Raw genomic sequence first — 18,146 nt, forward strand, 5'->3', positions numbered from 1 at the left:
GAGTGAGTGAGTGAGTGAGTGAGTGAGTGAGTGAGTGAGTGAGTGAGTGAGTGAGTGAGTGAGTGAGTGAGTGAGTGAGTGAGTGAGGAAACCTTTATTGTAGGTCCGGCGAGGAAGCGAACTCGTCGCGCACCCGGCTAGTCCCACGTCGGGACCGGCAGGTCTAGCCCACCGGCTCGGTCGCGGGCACGCCAGACGGCCAGGATTTGCTTTTCTAGAGCGGGGCTACGCAAAAGCGAGTCCCACTCCTCCTTGATGAATTTGGGGTATGTCGACCCGCACTCCCAGAGCATGTGAGCTAGAGTGGAGGTCTGGCCGCAGGACGGGCAGGCGTCGTCGCGATACACGTCGGGGTAAGCCTCGAGGAGCGCGGACAGACGCCGATATGTGCTGGTCTGTAGAAGCCTAAGCGAAACGGCTTGCGCCCTATTAAACTTGGGTTGAGGGGTTGGAAAGACCCTTCTGGACATGTAGAAATATTTAATAATCTCGTTGTGAGTAGCGGGAGCGTCCCTGTGACCGTAGAGAGAAGGGGAGTCAGTGCTCCTTACAGAGAAGCGCAGTCGGTGAGGTCACGCGCAGCCTCGTGAGCAGACTCATTGAGGTTCGGGGGAGCACCCTCGACCGATCCTACGTGAGTGGGAAACCAGTGAATTGAATGGTTTGTGAGAGCATGTGGACTCGAGCCGCTAAGAAGACGAACAGCTTCCTTGGCGATGCAACCCTTCTGAAAAGCCCTAACTGCCGCTTTGGAATCACTATAGATTTCGGACCCACGACCGTCTAGCAGGGCGAGGTAGACTTGCTCGGCGACTCCGGGGTCTGAAGTGCGAATCGAGGCGCTATTGGAAATCGTTCCGCTCGAGTCGACCACAACGACGGCAAAGGTCTTCCCGTCACTGTACTCCGCGGCGTCGACGAAGCTTGCTAGAATGTCATGTTTCTTGACCTGTTTGAGGATGCCTGCTGCTCTGACCTTGCGTCTGCCCTCGTTGTGGACGGGATGGACGTTTCGGGGCACAGGGGCCACAACGAACTTGTCTCGAATGCACCTAGGGGTCGGGGTACTGACCATTGGGAATTCCACAGGGTGGAAACCCAGCTCTTCGAGGATGCGTTTACCTGCCGCTGTGGTAGTCAGGCTATGCACTTCTGAGGCGAGCATTCATTCCTTTTTTGTTCTTTATTTTTCAGTTTCGTTTTACGTTGTTCAAACATTCAAATTATGCGCGTCACATAACTTTCATCTGCTTACTTCAATAATGTCATTAAAATACGAGGCGCAGGTGCCGGTTTTCGGGGGCCTATGCGCATGTGGGACGATTTCTTGGGCGGGTAACACCGGGAATCTATGCAGAGGAGCATCAACGCGCCACGCATGATGAAATGCCGCCCGTGATATGGCCAACAGTGAACTGGTCACGCAGCAGCGTAAATAACTGGCGTACCAGATGCAGAAAGACTCCTCCAGCGTCGACGACTATGGTTTAGCAACGACTTAAAGTGTATATCATAGTGCTAACTATTAATAAAAACTTAGAGCGTTAAACACGAAAGACGTAGAGAAAGAAAAACACACCACACGCGCTCACTCGCAACTGGTGTTTAATGCACATATGGAAAAATACATACATAAAAAGTATGCGTTACCAACCAGCCCACCTATCCATCATTTTGCTAATTATCAGTGGAAGAAAAAAAAAACTGAAGTAGGTTTGTCGCGCTTGCATTACAATAACCTTCCTTGAAAACGTATAGCAAATAATCTTTTTTTTGGTAGTCGAAATGAAATATTTACTAGTCTCATAAACAAACGTCAAACAGCTTCGCAGCAGTATAACTTGAGTGTGCTCGTATGCACGAAGACGTGGTTGGCTGGATCCTGCTTCCAAGTCGCTTCCATCTTTCGATGACTTCTCGACGGACTTTGGCGTTGGCCCATGAAATATCCTGGATTGAGAGCACAGATACAGATGTCAGTCAACTTGGCTATTGTTTTAGCCTTTACTTCAGTGGTATGGCGGTGCTGTTTTAGATCAGGACTCTGAAGTTATACATGTGCGTTTATTAACTGATGCACTATCTCCTGCATCGATCAGTTTTTTTTCGTTGTTTCTTTTGTGCGGTTGTCGCGTAGTTTCTTTCCCCATTTAAGTTCAATTTAACTTGTACTTTTACCTGTGATAGCTTTCGGGGATCCAAGTCTGTAACGACTGTTGCAACCCATAAGCCGCTTGCGCTTCTTACCTGAACGCTAGCCCGTCATTTTATTTTCCAGCCATAAGTTACCACGAGCTGCACTTGCCCACATCGGAAAGTATAATTCGAAGTTTTTTTTTACCCGAAGTGTCATGTGTCCTTGAAACGAGGCAACCTCGAACAAGCAGGCCTACAATTATTATTATTATTTTCTTGCCCTTCAAGCGCTTGAGATCAGCCTAGCTTGACAATGCGGTACTATAGTATACACTTCGCTTTTGGCCATCTCAGCTCGTCCACGGCAAAATTCACGTTTTCAAAAAGATTTGGGACGGATGGAGCGCGTGCACATAGGTCTTGGAGTGAAGCTCTTAGGCGCCCGTTCCTGCGGCGAGCATCGGCGTCGGCGTGGCCGAGCGAATGAGCACAGCGAAGCATGAGAGAGCGAATGCGGAGCGCAGCTGGGGATGCAAGACGCGAGGAGAAAAGCGGAGGAGGAGGGTATGGCGAAGGCGTGAGAAAAATAGTGTAGCGCGGCGACGATGGCTACTAGATGGCGCCAGAGAAGCGCACGTCGTCTGGGAGGTCTGTCTGCGGCGGCTGTTGAAAAAATCACATGCCTAAATTATATTACACCTAGTGATAGCCTTACGGTAGAATTTTGTAATCGTGCTCGCTTATTTGTAGTGGGCAGCGGACACACATCATGGACTGGTAGCGCGGGTGTTCTATAACAAGCATTGCATGGCACTATGCTCGAGTCATATACATGAAAATGGTTCTATAGAGAGGCGTTCGGTGTTTCACTGCCGTGTACACCCATGGCATGGCATCACTGCACACGAAATTGAGGAATAGTTCACATAACACCCCAAGCTGGCGGCACTCATGAGCAGCATAGCAATATTGATCGTAGCAAGCAAATCGGTGAGCGAAGAAGTTTTGTCCACCGATCCTTGGAGGCACCTGTTCAAGACAGCTCCTCCAGAAAACGAGATTCCAACATTTCGATTGATGGGAAACTTCGATCCTTCTAATCGGATAACTTTTATGAATAGGACATCGAATATTTAGAACCGCCACCACTGCGTCCCTGGTAATGCATTGCGCAGATGTGGAACTTCAAACGTCACTTCTTTTGTTTGCGTGGACAGTATACGTACGTGCGGTCTTTCCTCGTGCATGGTATGGTGGTGGGGCGTCGAGCACGGTCACCGGCGCCTCGGGCGCGATTCGGCGGTGGCGGTGAGCCAGAGCATTCCGAGCAGCAGCAGGTGGATGGCGACGCAGAAGGCCATGATGGCGCACACCTGCCGGTACACGAGCTGCGAGCTCCAGCGCTGAGCGGGCCGCCGCTCGCCCGCTCCTGCCGCGTCCAAGCCCCGCCCGTCGTCGTCGGAGGAGGAGGCGAGCAGCCGCCCCTCGTCCGTGGCCGAATCCCCGAAGTCGCCGGAGTACGACATGGTCCGTTCTCTTCCCTGGGCTTGGCTTGGATTGCTGCCTATATGGATATGGCGCGACCCACTACGAAGGACCTGCCATGAATCGGTCGGCGGTAGTTAAAAAAGATAGGCGGATCCAACGTGCTGTGGGAGCCGATGTAAGCGGAGCTTCCTATGCTGTTTGGTTTGATTGACGCTAATTAGCGGTGATGTCGACGATGAATGTCTAATCTCTTCAACGTTTAGACCAACGCCAGAGTGTTGATTTGATGCTAAAGTTTACCTTGCGCGCACCACTGCTATTTGTTTGTGCACAACGCAGAGCACACAGGCGGAGGTGTTTGCTTGGGGCGTTCTTGTGCAACGTACCTAATAACCTCTGAGAGGGTGGCGCATATTCATTGTATCCCATGACACATCGCATTGCCGCAGAAGTAGTAAACTTTAATTGAATTATGGGGCTACGTGCCAGAACCACAGTCGGATTTTGAGGCACGCTCTAGGGGTGGACTCAGGATTAATTTTGACGCCGTCGTGTCCTTTAACGTGTCCCTGAGTATAAGTGCACGAGCGTTATTATTATTATTATTATTATTATTATTATTATTATTATTATTATTATTATTATTATTATTATTATTATTATTATTATTATTATTATTATTATTATTATCATTCACCCCCGTCGAAATACGGCTGCCACGATCGGAATCAAGCCGGCGACCTCGAGCAATGCCATAGCCGCAAAGCTACCGCGGCGGGCACAGAAGTGTTGATTTGACGTGTGACCGCTAATTGTAGTGTCGCCTAGACTCTACGGTGCGCTTAATGTGGCCCTGCTTCTGCGCGCCCTGAGTTGTCCGCTTGACAAATTTGCTGGTGTTGGGCTGCTGAGCACGAGGTCGCGGGATCGAATCCCGGCCACGGCGGCCGCGTTTCGATGGGGGCGAAATGCGAAAACACCCGTGTACTTAGATTTAGGTGCACGTTAAAGAACCCCAGGTGGTCGAAATTTCCGGAGTCCTCCACTACGGCGTGCCTCATAATCAGAAAGTGGTTTTGGCACGTAAAACCCCATAATTTAATTTTTTTTGACAAATTTGTACGCTACTTACTTTTCAGAAATAGCAGAAACGCACTGTACCGTACCTCGAAATTAAATTTATCCCCTGTCGTGTCCTTGCCTTCTCACGTGACCTTCGGCATAGCTTGGGAACGATGCAGTGCAGAAACTTAAACATTGCATAGCAATAAAGTTGTGACCTTTGTGGTGGATAAACGCAAACATTTCACGATATTGCACGCTGCATAGCATGAACGTAAACAGAGCATACATTCAATTAAGCGCTGCAATAAAGCTTCGCAATTCACATAGATTCCAACATATGCGTTGGGTCTGCGTAATCTTTAAGGCGATGCTTTCTTGGAGGATCCTCCTGGTGTTTCCTGACCGTGGCTGCTGGCTGCGTGCTGCTTCTGTGTAACCAAATCGCTCACGCTTAAATGAAAAAGAAAAAAAGAAGATGATATATATGCCCGATGCAGGGACCGAACGGGTCACGCAGCACCAAAGGTGGGCAAACGGCCTCAAAATTTTTGATGTGACCTCAACCTCCAAGTTGATTTGACCAGCTCGCTCGCCCTCCAGCTCATCCAATGAGGCTGAGGTGCATTTAGGAGACCTCACCTCAACGTTCAAGGGCCACCACTAACGTCACCTCAACATAACCTGAAACCCGTAACTGAGGTTTAGGTCGGGCCTTAAACTTGAACATCATTTTTTAATTAATTAAGGGAAAATTAGACGTTGTTAGGTATGGCCGGACGCCAAGGGGCCGGTGGGTGCTACGTCATCCCCTTCCCCTCTCATGGTCGGGGCCCGTGGGCGCTGTGTCATCCCCACGCTACCGGAGAGGTCGCTCACCCGACGCCCTCCCCGGATTCGTCGAAGAGAGACGCACTCACCCGACGCTCTCCCCGGATTCGTCAAAAAGAAGACGACATCCCCTTCACCAGACTCTTCGGGGCCAGTGGGTGCTGCGTCATCCGCACGCTACCGGAGAGGTCACTCACCCGACGCTCTCCCCGGATTCGTCGAAAAGAGGATCGACTTCTCCTTCCTGTGCCTGGTATTGCAGGAGGAGGGGCCTTCTCTCTGTGCCTGTCACGTGTCATCGACGAAAGCAAGATCCCCCCCACACGATTGTAGAGAGCCTATTTAAGGGGCTCCGAAATGTACTTGTGATACTTCATACTTCGTTCTCTTCTTACTTTCTTTCAACTACCTTTGAATAAACAGTGCAAGTTTCGCACTAGCAAATCGTCGTCTCGCCTTGCTCGGTCGCCATGGTCCACCGAATGCCTGCAGCCCGCCGACAACGCTACGCTACCCAATAAGTAATGTCGGTGGAGCTCCGAGAGACAGGTCGCTAGCAGTGGGATCGCCTACAAATGCAACAAACTGGTTGCTAACGGAGGGATCGCCCTGATGTGCGACAACGTCCACCCAATAGTAGCAACTGCTACAAAGGAAACCCCCCGTACGGGTTCCTCGAAAGAAAAGCCTCGCAGTAGAAGAAAACTTCTCTCCACTTTGCGGATTTCCGCAGAACTATTACGTAAATCTTTTTTTTTTAATTCGTGGTGGGGTATTCAATGTCGACCATGGTATCCGTGCATAAATCTGCGTAGACATGTTCTACTGCCTCTGATACAAGTGAATCAGTCATGATACGGCAGATCAATTCTTCCGGAATAAGTTTGAATATTAGATGGTTCCAGCTGCCAAACATGTTGTCGTAAGTGTTCTGTGACTATAGGTAAAACATAGGTATCGTGTGCAGCCGATAGGGGGCGAGGAGGGGTATAGCGAGGGGAGTTGCGAACGGCGTTCCGTTGACTTGCCTTTTAACTGGGTGAATCGCCTGTAGTATAATTACGCTGTGGGCGCAATAGCTTAATTTTCAATATTTTGTCGCCGCTCTGGAGAGAAAGAATTACAGGTAAGGGTAGAAAACGTTTGATTATTTCCATACTATACAACACAACCCCACAACTGAAGAATGGCCAAGAAGCGGGCGGTACATCCAACGTAAACGAGAAGAAATTGGAAAAAACACAAAGTATAATATAAATAGTCTTCACATTGGGCAGCACGGCTGCCAGAGAGCACGTGCGCGGCAAATTCTTCATTGAATTTCATTGACCGCTTCGCGAGAGCTTTGCATCACACAGATTATCGAATGTGTATTTTACTTGCATAAGCTCTCTCTCTCTTTCTTTTTTCCAGGTTCACCGGCATATGTTAAATTGAGAGTTGAAAACATACAGTTCGGACCACTCCTGGCTTAAAACCAGCTGCATAGTAGTGAGACACTTCGCACTTTCGGGTAATTACGCATTAACGGCGTTCGTTGCTGTTCTATTCTAATTTTTTTGTCACTCTACATGTGGGAGCGATGGTGCTTGATTTTTGGTTGTGGCTGCGTATCGATCCGCTTGCAAGGGCGCCGACGAAAAAGTATCCTTGGTATCTTTTATTTTTTTCGGCTAACGCGGGACCAACGAGACACGTGAAAACGAGTCACATCCACGGCGAGAACCTCTGGAGAACCGATGCTGCACAACTGGCACCGTCGGTGAAGCAGATGTGGAAATTAATATAGAACGCGAAAAATTTATTCCCTGAGTGCATTTTTCTTTTGAACGAACTTTTAAAAAAACAAATTGTGTATGATCGCCATGTTCATTGCCTCGTATTCGTTTTTTTTCTGGCGCTACGCGGTTTCGATGAGCTTTAACGTGAACGAATAAATATAACACATTACCTTGATAGAGAACAAAAAATAAAACTGCGTCGTCTACGCTGTACATGAGCTGTGCTCAACAAGCCCGCCCGGTAAGCGGAGATGAAATTCACTCATAGCACAAAACACAGATGCTTGAATCGCTGACTGAAAAATTGGCTCCGAATGAAGCCGAAGCCGAATGAAGCGATAAGAATGCCTCGTTCCCTGTGACAACATGGTCGCACGTGAGCATTAGCCTTGCGTGTGACCTCTTTATAAATGATGGAGATAGAAGACCTTGTAAAAAAATGGTGAAGTTATACGTGAGGCATATACTGCCTCGGGACTTTTCTTTCGCGCTTCTCTATGAACACAGAACGCCGTTTAGCGGCGGCGCCGCGAAGCCCGCGTATGGCCTCCGAAATGCGTGGCGCACGCTTCGTACCCGCAACCGGGCACTTCTCTCACGCTTCTTTCTGAACACGCTGCATGCGCCAACGAGTAGCGCTGCCGAGAAGTCCACGCCTGGCCTCCGAGACTAGAAGCGTGGCGCGCTGGTGCCTCCGAACGCTGAGAGTTGTTCCCTCACTTGCAGCGCAACCAGTGGTACTTAGTGATTGGGCGAGAGGTACATTGCAGAGCGGCGCATACACAGTTGTTACGATGTGGTTCGGGGAGCAGTATCAATTGTGAGAATCAGAGACGCCTCGACGGCAGCAATGAAGGAATGGCAACAATCACGGCAGGCACGTACCCAGGGGGGGGCCCGGGGGGGCCCGGGCCCCCCCCGAAATCAAGTGGCATACCCCCCCCCCCCTCCCAACCCACGCCACCACTCCTCACACATTCCTAAAGCGCCACCGGATCAATGTTGAGACTTTACAGCTGTACATCGGTCCGCATTATGCTGCCTTTTTCACTCCTTTTAGATGGCGGTAGTTATCGCCATCTCTTGTATAGTGAAGGACAGTTTTCTCGTAGATTCCGCACCCGCGCGATTAACTCGAGATGCGTTCAGTTGTCACCATCTATTCAACCGTCACGCGCAAAGCTGTTGCTTTTGTTAGTTCAACCTTCTTTGTTTAGGCTGATCCTGGGACAAGGAGAGGGATGCGGCTGTCACTCAGCTGGTCTGTACTCTCATGGAACGAGTTGCGGCCAGTTGCGGAAAACGCCAATTGCGTTTAACTTATCCCTTTGCTTCATTTTTTCCTTGAGTTACGGCTCGCCGCGACGCTGGTAGATGCCCGGAACCATATACACGTGATATGGGTTAGATAAGGTGTGAAATGAAATAATATGAAAGAGCGTCCATCATGGAACTCTGCAATAACCCTTAGACCCATAAGCAAGATGACTGTCGCCCGTTAACTCGTCTGTTTTTCCTTAACTGTATAGCACTTTTCGTGCAAAATTGGCAACTGGAAACAAAAATCGCAAGGAGTTGAGAAATTAAGCGATCTACTAAGGGAGAAACCAAGGCAACAACCAAACTGCAAGCAAAAGCGAATAATAAAAAAGTTAACCGTTGTTTATGAGAATATTTATGGATCAACATCTTTTTATTTAAAAAGGAAGTAGAGAAAACGCCGCCGGAAGTGGAGAACAATTACTTGTTTTGAATGACGCTTCTACAGTTATCGGTCGAACCGCCTCACGTAGCCACATCTCTGCTGTGCTTATGTGGGTGTTTTTCTAACCTTTCGCAGTGAGCGCAGTACGTCCAGAATCGCGGAGTCCTGCGCTCTACGCGGTTGTATGGGACTGGCGGCGGCACAGCATTACGCAATTCGCGGAGCTGTCAAAACTGATCAACAAGGCGAAAATAACTGATATTCGAAACTATAACATGACAAAGACTGAAGAAGCCGCAAAAGATGAACGCAGCCTGAAATCAGTAAAAAAGAAACCTGGCATAGGACAAACCATGATGTATGCACTAAAAGATAAGAAGGATAATATCATCAGCTATCTCGAAGATATAGTAAAAGCAGCGGAAAAATTCTAAGCTGACCTGTATACAGTACCCAGAGGAGTCACGATAGTTCACTTATAAACAGTAATGAACAGGATACAGAAACTCTCCTATCGCTAGCGATGAGGTCAGAAGGGCCCTGCAAGACTCGAAACGATGAAGAGCGGGAGGATAAGGTGGAATAGCAGTCGATTTAATCAAAGATGGAGGAGACATAATGCTTGGAAAACTGGCGGCTCTTCGACTGCAAGGGTCCCAGGAAACTGGAAGAAGGGTGTCTATCGACTGCAAGGGTCCCAGGAAACTGGAAGAATGCAGACATTATACTAACCCACAAAACAAGGAGACGTTAAAGAATTGAACAATTATGGGACCATTAGCTTGCTCCCAGTATTATATAAAATATTTACCAAAATAATCTCCAATAGAATAAGGCTAACACTGGATTTCGTCAACCAAGGGAACAGGCTGGCTTCAGGAAGAGATACTTTACAATGGATCACATCCATGTCATCAATCAGGTTATCGCGAAATCTGCAGAATACAATAAGCCTCTCTATGTGGCTTATATAGATTACGAAAAAGGCATTTGATTCAGCAGAGATACCAGCAATCGTAGAGGCACTACGTAATCAAGGAGTACAGAACGCTTACGTAAAAAGCTTGGAAAATATTGCTACATGCGTGAGGTATTTGTTTGTTTGAACGAGGCGCGTAGGCGCCATTACTCCAGAAAAGAGGAGGAAGAACGAAGTAGGCTCGCACTGTGAATCTATCCGGTCAGCGCATCAACCGTTGTTGTAAATATAATCTGTAAATAGTTTCTTGTCTTACTGACTCGTCTTTCGCGTTAGAATATGTACAGAGGTTCTACAGCTACCTTAATTCTACACAAGAAAAGCAGGGAGATACCTGGAGAGAAAGGGGGCAGAGAGGGAGACACAATTTCTCCAAAGCTATTTTCTGCGTGCTTAGAAGAATTCAAGCTATTAAACTGGGAAGGCTTAGGAGTAAAGATCGACGGCAAATATCTCAGTAACCTTCGGTTTGCCGATGACATTGTTCTATTCAACAACAATGCAGACGAGTTACAACAAATGATTGGAGACCTTAACAGAGAGAGTGTAAGAGTGGGGTTGAATATTATTATGCAGAAGATGAAGATAATGATTAATAACCGGGCAAAGGAACAAGAGATCAGGATTGCCAGTCGGCGACTAGAGACTGTGAAGGAGTACGTTTACCTAGGTCAGTTAATCAGAGGGAACCCTGATCATGAGAAGGAAATTCACAGAAGAATAAAAATAGGTTGGATCGCATACGGCAGACATTGCCAGCTCCTGACTGGAAGCTTACCATTATTATTGAAAAGTAAGGTGTGCAATCAGTGCATTTTGCCAGTGAAATATGTCCAGTGCCAATGCATTTGCCAGTGCATTTCCCAGTGCATTTTGCCAGTGCATATGGGGCAGAGACTTGAAAGCAAGTTAAGGACCACGCAAAAAGCGATCGAACGAAGATTGCTAGGCATGACGTTAAGAGAGAACGAGAGTGGTTTGGATCAGAGAGCGAACGGGTATAGACAATATTCTAATTGACATCAAGAGGAAAAAATGTAGCTGGGCAGATCATGTAATGCGCCGGTTAGATAACCGTTGCACCATTAGGTTTACAGAATGGGTACCAAGAGAAGGGAAACGCAATCGAGGACGACAAAACACTAGGTGGAGCGATGAAACGAGGAAATTCGCGGGCGCTAGTTGGAATCGGTTGGCGCAGGACAGGGGTAAATGGAGATCGCAGGGAGAGGCCTTCGTCCTGCAGTGGACATAAAACAGGCTGATGATGATGATGATGGGGGTGGTGGGCCCCCCCCGAAAAAAAATCCTGGGTACGTGCCTGAATCACGGCATGCGAAACATATATTCAGACATAAAAAAAAGGGGGCAAATATACCGACACAGGGCACAGGGGCAAGCGGGACCAAGCGTTCCATACAAAGCGTTCACGCCGACTACCACAGCGCACTCACAATTTTGCCGGTGTCCCATTAAGCCGGCGTGGTGCGTCGCTCGACAAACTGCACGAGCGGAGACGGCAGGCGAGCTCTCGCATACTCTTGTTCGTAGGCTAGTTGACGGGAGCGAAAGACGTGTGCATCGGCGCGCTCGACCGGGTCCTTCCTACAGCTGTGGGGCTCCCGAACGTTGACGTCCGACCCAAACCAACGCGTATTCCTTGCTCCATTTCTCAGCTTGCCGACGTGGACTCACCTTCTGTAGGCTGCTTCATCGTCGCGTTATTTGCCGATCCGCTGAGCGCTCTTGTGTGGCGCTTGCTTTTTCGTGGGCGGTTGTCGTCATTTTCTTCGCTGCACGAGCGCACATGTAGCGAGGCGTGTCCCTGTCAACGAGGTTTAAACAAAAAAAATTGTGGTAATTCACTATGTTTCTAAAGGGAAGTTGCAGGCCACCGCTATCTTACTCAGGGCACATCAGGGAAATAGTGGAACATAGCAAACGCCTTCTTTTCACCTTTTTCATCGTTAAGACAGCTAATTTCGCTGTAGAGATCCTGTTAAATGTACATTACATCTGTGCTCCACTGGTTTTAGGAGGAGACACCTGAACGCCGTGTAATATTTTGTCGGAGTTTTCGGAGTTGTTGATATTAAAACTGGCCCAAATATAATATTTTAGCTACTAACAAGAAACGTTTCTTTTCCAATTACCCCAGCGTTTACATTCGCAAAACAAACGTACCTAAGTTATGAGCGGACTGCAGCTTGGCGCGGCACTCTTCCCGAGGTGAAGTCGGGGCAAGCGCTGGTGTCACCTCTGCTGGTGAGCAGTAGCGAGCGCTGCCACTCCAGAAATGCCTTTCTTTTTTAAAGAAACCTCCTTGCACCCTGCAGCGAACAGATCACGTGCCCTGGTGCATGTATACTTGCATATCGTTAACGTTCTTCGCCATCGTTTTCGATGCGTCGTTAAATATAGGCACTCCGCCACAGCAGTGCAGTTACCGCAACCTGCTATAATGCGTTGGGTAGCTGTATTTGAGGAGCCCTGGTGCAGTGGGTTCGATTCCGCTCAGAAATTGATGAATTTTATTGATCTTCTTTTTTTTGTCATTGTAGAGTGACACATTCTACGTGATACACGCCTAGTTACCCAAGTTAGTGTGAAAGACTTTTATTAAAGAGTGGTGCACACATATATACTGGCACTTACTCAGTGATCCAAGTTGGCATCAAAGGGGTTCATTGAAGTCCTGTACAGACTGAGTGGCCCAATGCTCTATGTTGGCCTCGAATAGTTTCACTGAACAGTGGCTATTCTGGTTAACCTCCCTGCCTTCTACTTATCTCTTTCCCTCCCTTCACTGGACAGTGGTTATGCAGGCCTCGCGGATCGCACTCGACGGGATCAAAGCGTCCGCTGTCCAGCTAGATAACGGGTCGAACGCAGTTGAACATTTCAAACAAACTTTAATTACACTGAGAAGGTCAAAAAAGCAAGTTAAAAATACACAAAACGTTCAGTTTTAGCCCCGTAAAAAAGTGGTCCTGTCTTTCGGGCCGGTGGCGCGAGTCTGCCCGTGCCGCGCTTTTCCAACCGCGGTTTCCATCCCCGTCGCCGTCCTCCAGGCCCGGGAAACATCGTCCGAAACTTCGAAGCGTGGTCACTGGGTCATTTCCAGGAACTGAACGGAGGGAGCGGGTCCTTCCTCTCGCGCACAGCTCGGAGTCCGCGGGGCGTCAGTGAAAGAGAAAGCGATAAAAGTGAGGAGGGCTCGCATCCCTCTTGAAATAAAAGGTCCGGCCGTGCATTCGCCATGCGCACAGCACAGTGGTACCTACACCCTGACCCGCATCTTCAGTGAAACCATGTGGGCGTGAAAGAGGTTCGTTGAAGAGCGGCGCATACGTACACATTGCCACGTACTCAGTGGCCGAAGTTGGCCCGACAGTTGATTTCGAGCCCCGTTCCTTGAGCACAGCAGCTCGATGCGCTACCCATTCGGCCACGGACTGCCCTGTGACCCGCAGGTAGGCAGGGAAAACTGTTACATACATACATACATACATACATACATACATACATACATACATACATACATACATACATACATACATACATACATACATACATACATACATACATACATACATACATACATACATACATACATACATACATACATACATACATACATACATACATACATACATACATACATACATACATACATACATACATACATACATACATACATACATAACCCCCGAAGTGTGCGTCAAGTACCTTAAGAATTCTAACGCATTATCAAATGTCTTTAAAATTAGTATGCTTTAATGGCTCGTACAATTTCAACTTTACCCTCACAAATGCTTTTTTTTCTCAAGTTTTTTTCTTTCCTTCAATCTGTTTAATCGCCTTCTTTGTTAGCCAATACCCCGTAAGGGGTTATGCGCCATAATATAGGAAGCAAGCAAGCGAGGCTGAGGTGTCGCTATATATAGGCAATCATGGCAGCACCAGTACATGCATACTCATATATCCCGCAATACAAGGTACTAGAAAGAAAGAAAGAAAGAAAGAAAGAAAGAAAGAAAGAAAGAAAGAAAGAAAGAAAGAAAGAAAGAAAGAAAGAAAGAAAGAAAGAAAGAAAGAAAGAAAGAAAGGCTCACTGTTGTAAGTGATAGTCATAGTCCCGGCATTCAACGGAGAAGCACACGCGAGTCGGGCAAGACCAGCTTGTCCTCGGCTGGTCTCTCTCGTACCGCGTATTCCCCATGTCTCCAGAATGCCCTGTTGATGTCGTGCACCCCGTGAAGTAATCCCACCTACCCCGCTTGCTCACCGTTCGCTCACCGCAACATCACCGACTTCCCCGCATCACCGATGCTCTGACATCACGAAGAACCGATTGATACGGTTCGCTAGCAACTGGGAGCAGGCTCCTATACCTCGCTTTTCTGTTTTCTCTGTCTCGACCATCGAGCCGTCAGTCATTTACCGCACTGCTGCATCGAAAACACATAAGTGGTGCTCGTTAATGTTGACTCAAAATGAACTTGGCCGTAGATGCACGATGTGGATGGAGGACATTATCAAGCTGCGGACAAATGTGCTAGGGATCTTTGAGTCGTTGTGGTTAGGTTGTCTATGTAATATGTGGATAAGTGTTGCCTGTGTTTCCGTAACAACACATTCCGATTCGAGTTTCATTTTCATAGGCAAGTTGCTTCTGCTGAAGACCACAAGATGGAGGATGAAGATGGTTTATTTTGGATGTGCAAAAATGAGCCTGTGTTTTGCTTGTAGCCTCATCCCAGAGTTTAGTTGGATGACCATTTTGTATTTTAAAGGGAAGCTGAAAAGCTTTCCAGAAAAAAATGAGTGAAGAACTGTACTTAATGGTTTTCAACCCTTCGAATTCGAATCTCGCATCGAAATTGAGCGAAAGAAAGCGCAAACAGATTTTATTTCGACCCAAAGTGCAGCAGCAGACTCGTGCAGCTCGCGCGCCTCGTTTCTGCCTGTGATTGGTCTGGCGCCTCGTGACGTCAACATTGGTGTTCGTCCGGACCGGCCGCTGCCGCCACACATGAACCGCGGTGCAAGGTGGTTTGGCGCTGTGGTTTGGTGAGACAGTAATTGTAAATTTCGAGAGCTTGCGTTTCTCTGAGGAGTTCGGCGATGCTCCCTACATGTATACGTAGCCGGCCTCTACAAGAAGCAAAACATGCTGGTATCAAGCAGTACTTTCGACGCAAACGAAAGCGAAGTGTTAGCATCTCCACGTGTTAGAAATGTTCTTTGGTGAGTATGTTTTTGCAAAGCTGTATTCAGCGATCCAGTGAGTTCGTTTCCGGGCAAACAATTGTACTGTTATGTTCCTGCATGCATCCTTGTGGAACGTATAGAGAGGGATGCGATCGTCAGCATGTGCGCTGCCCCAAAGCGGTCGGCAATCTACACAGAGGGTTTACATGAGGGAAAAGTTTTCCGGCTCTTGTAGCACGTGTAGTGGCCTTCATCAGCGCACCATCCTCACGCTAATCGTAACCGGAGCCGTAAAGGCGGCGAATTCTTTCTAAAAGAACTACTGTATAACTACTTTTCCTGTTGTAAAATCCCAGAAAGTATCTTGTAGTGTTGTATTATTTTCGTGTGCACATTTTTCTCATGTATATCATAGGATACATAATGCTAGATTTTCTGTTTTCGTGTACGCGAAGCGTAACCATGTAGGTAATATAATATTGATGCACTTGTTGTTGAAAAGTGTTCTAATCTGCCTCATGTTTTCCTGTTGTCTTTTTGAGAACTTGATGTATCTTATTACATGCCTATGATGATGAAAGCCCGCTCCCTGTATGGGTCTGCAGAAAACCTACAGTATTGATAAATAAATAAATAAATAAAAAGGATACGGGCCAACCTATATTCAAGAGAGAGAGACGCGGGCCCTGACGTCTTCTCTACTCAACTCCAGCGCGTGTTACTCCCGCGGTCGGTCGCCCTGAGGGGTAACGTTCCATCGGTTTCGCTCGGCCTTTGTCTTTCAAGAGCCGCCGAGACCTGCTGGACGGCCCATGTTTGGAACGATTTTTCTTTTCCTGGGTAAGTTCATTGTATTAGGAAGTTGACTTATTTTCGAGTGAATGCGGTAGTCTCTAAACGACCTGGTGGATGCTGTTTGACAATTAGCGATATTTATTTATTTATTCATACGTCAAATGCCCCTGTTGCGGGGTTTTTCATGAAGGGTGGGTATTACATTCGTGCCAGGTCTTCGATGAATAATTTGAAGAGGCTAGGATTTGAATATTGTGTAGGACTTCGTGGGACTCCCAGGATTCACTTCAACCTTTCATACTGATCCAACGTTTGGTTTACTTGCTGTCTTGGCAGACGCCTTTTCTGAGCTTGCATTTTTTGCCCACACTTTGTCGTGCACGGTTTTTTTTTTTTTTTTTGCGGAACCGCAATGTAGTTATACACCAGCGTTTGGAGTTACACATTAAAAACAAACAAGACGTAAACGCAGGAAGAATAAGTTGATTAATTTCCCACAAACTGCATAAAATAAGAAAATACAACGTAAATTTCTCCGTCTGTTATCTGATTCCATGCCACTGCAATTACTGCCCCGACAATCCCAACGCCCCCAATTTACGCACTCGCCAAACGACACAACTGTCAACAACACAGCGACGACGGCGACCCTACGGCGATGACAACGACCGTGGCGTGATGACGGCGCCTTCGAAAATCCACCACTCATTGAACAAATTCAGGCACTCGGTTGCTAGGAAGCTCTCACCGCACTCACTCGGCAATAACTCGTGCACGAGTATAGGTCGACCGCTGTATATTGAACTCGCAGAAAAACAAAAGTAAATAATTCGAATATAGGTCGACCAGTATCTTTTTAGATGAACGAAAGAACCTTTGAACGTGACCCACTGTTATATACCGTAAGCTCAGCTACTAAATTTCCCTTGTCGATCACACCAGCTGCATCCTCGTCGAGACAGAAGTCGTGCTCGTCGGATGCTTCACAGACGTCATCGGCGCCACAAACGACGTCGTCCTTGGTGGCGTCGTGTGCATTGGAGAAGCAGAATTTCTTATCTTGGATTCTAGCGTGAAGTGACGCGGACAGAGACTAGAAGCAGACAGGACAAGCGCTAACTCTCAACTAAATTTTGTATTGAAACTAACAACATATATATATATATATATATATATATATATATATATATATATATATATATATATATATATATATATATATATATATATATATATATATATATATGGTGATTGCAAATACTACAGCATATGAACATGACAAGGTCTAAACACATCAGGTAAACGCATCAAGAGGTATGATATGTATGAAATACCTCTTGATACGTTTAACTGATGTCTTTAGACTTTGTCATGTTCATATGCTGCGGTATTTGCAATCACTTATATATATGTTGTTAGTTTCAATAAAAATTTAGTTGAGAGTTAGCCCTGGTCTAGCGTAGAGTCTCTGTCCGTGTCACTTCGCGCTCGAATCCAAGATCATGTTACCGTACCAACTCGCCCAACTTTCTATCCTTTTGCAGAATCTTCTAAAGCCAGTCTAGATAATCTCCAGACTGGCTTTACGGCGGCGCGACGGAGGAACTCTGCTAGCTCGGTGCTTTTGCTAGCTTTGTTCACGAATATAGGTTGACAAGCTTTGGTCTCGAATATAGGTCGATATCTCCTTTTTGATAACATTTTTTCGAAAGAAACAACGACATGATAAAGGTCGACCTGGATTCAAATAAGTACGATTAAAAAAAATAAAAAAGAAATACGGAAGCTGCTATTTTCGTAAACGACCTTATTCAGAAGTAGTACAGTTAACATTCTATTGTGTGTTGGAGCCGTTCAGGATGCCGATGACGACGCTCATGATGACGGTGATGAAGTAGCAGTAGCAGCAACGACAATAACGGTGTGTCCCATGGGACAAACAGTGAGATAATTGAAATATATTTAACAATATTTTCCAACAGCCGTTTACGTAGGTTGCATGAAATGTGACATGGTGGTATAACAAACCTGAAATAACTAGAAGTATGCGCAAACAGTGGTATAGTTGTCCTTAAAGGTTAATTTTGAAGCTAAATCGCCTCAAAAATTTTCCTACGGATCTCATTATTTCTTTGAACAGGACACGTGGTACATT

General features: G+C 46.9%; 1 long non-coding RNA gene across 1 annotated transcript; it reads right to left on the reverse strand.

Annotated features, from left to right (window-relative positions):
* Window positions 1-1,767: 1,767 nt before the first annotated feature.
* LOC139055426 (uncharacterized) lies at window positions 1,768-11,776 on the reverse strand. Its single transcript, XR_011511744.1, has 3 exons — window positions 11,678-11,776; window positions 3,363-3,734; window positions 1,768-1,950 (listed from the first exon to the last, which is right to left on the reverse strand). It is a non-coding gene; the product is annotated as an uncharacterized lncRNA (long non-coding RNA).
* Between the last annotated feature and the right edge of the window lie 6,370 nt (window positions 11,777-18,146).

The sequence above is a fragment of the Dermacentor albipictus genome, chromosome 2 (assembly GCF_038994185.2).
Source record: "Dermacentor albipictus isolate Rhodes 1998 colony chromosome 2, USDA_Dalb.pri_finalv2, whole genome shotgun sequence".
Lineage (NCBI taxonomy): Eukaryota > Metazoa > Arthropoda > Arachnida > Ixodida > Ixodidae > Dermacentor > Dermacentor albipictus.